Source organism: Etheostoma spectabile, unplaced genomic scaffold (assembly GCF_008692095.1).
Source record: "Etheostoma spectabile isolate EspeVRDwgs_2016 unplaced genomic scaffold, UIUC_Espe_1.0 scaffold00001694, whole genome shotgun sequence".
Taxonomy (NCBI): domain Eukaryota; kingdom Metazoa; phylum Chordata; class Actinopteri; order Perciformes; family Percidae; genus Etheostoma; species Etheostoma spectabile.
Window position 1 is genome coordinate 358 of NW_022602792.1, and position 1,390 is coordinate 1,747.

General features: G+C 40.6%; 1 non-coding gene across 1 annotated transcript; it reads left to right on the forward strand.

The window, feature by feature from the left end:
- Window positions 1–649: 649 nt before the first annotated feature.
- trnae-uuc (transfer RNA glutamic acid (anticodon UUC)) lies at window positions 650–721 on the forward strand. The gene has a single exon. It is a non-coding gene; the product is annotated as a tRNA-Glu (tRNA).
- The last annotated feature ends 669 nt before the right edge of the window (window positions 722–1,390 follow it).

Consider the following 1,390-nt stretch of genomic DNA (forward strand, 5'->3'; position numbering starts at 1 on the left):
AATAGCAAACAGCTGATTTATTCATCTGACTCGTAGAATAACGCCAATGATTGACTTGTTTTAAATGTCTGGGAATGTGGAACAGCTCCATGCTGACTACCTGAAATAAACAAGGCCACATGCTGATTATTGGGGACTTGATTTGATGGATTTATCTTCCTGTTGTGTCTCTGTTTAAACTCCTAATTTGAAGGTAAAGTCAGCGTCCACTAAAGGTTGTTGTTGTTGCTGACGACTCAGATTATTATTCTAAGGTGTGACAACATTATGGGATGGATCCCTACAGAGATAGACCTTTTAGTTAAAGAGGAACATCCTTTAGTTTAGATCCTTTAGTTTCCAACCAGACCAGAGTGGTGATTGTAGGAACAGTGGAAAGAACAGTTCTATTTGTCATAAAGTTCCAACGTTAAGTTTTTTACCGCCAGTTCAAAATGGAGCTGAACACGGAGGAGGATTCCTCCCTAACGGCGCTCTGCTCTGCTCCGTGCCCCGCTGTCCGGTAATAGTTAAAGCAGATAAAAACCTAAAGAACACTCAAAAGCTTCAAATAAAAGTTACTTAAGAAGCTTCTCAGTTCAAGAGAAGACCTATTTCCAGCCAGACTATGAATTGATTCATGAAATCCCTGTTATTGATGTGTCGTCAGTCCCATATGGTCTAGCGGTTAGGATTCCTGGCTTTCACCCAGGTGGCCCAGGTTCAACTCCCGGTATGGGAATTGGTATTTAGCTGGTGAAGATCTGCAGCAAGGTCAGTACTGTATAATCAGAGCTGTAGTTACGTATGTACCCTATGCCCTGATAAGCATTTGTCAAAAACCATATAATGCTAATATCTAGACATGATATGCATAATCTCTATAATCAAACATCAGAAACTATAATTAGACACGGTGGCGGTGAAAACCTGAGTCCTTATTGCCAGACTGGACTTATTGCTGTGTTTTATCAACAAGTGATGTTGCTGTGATGTCCTGTTCCTGGCATATCATTATATATTTATGTATTCATAAAATCACTGTATTATCAACGTGTCAGTCCCATATGGTCTAGCAGTCTGGATTCTGCCTAAATAACCTTTACAGACATTCTTAAGGAGTCCTCTGCTAACTACAATCAGTAGATCTGAGAAAGCTTTCAGTTAGTTTGATTTTACATTCATTGGCCTAAGTGGTGTCAAAAAGGTCTTGGGGTGCTGCTCCTAAAGACTTCTAATAGTAAGGAAAACCCTGGACCAATGGCAGATAACATGGAGTTAGAGCAGGTTGTTTTGCTGGGAGAACCTGCATTGGCAAGATTCAGATGAAGTAGAGAAGGACAGTTTTTATTCATGCAGGACTAGAGTTCGTCTTTGCCAGCTGAAAATTCTCATACCGGGAGTTGAACCC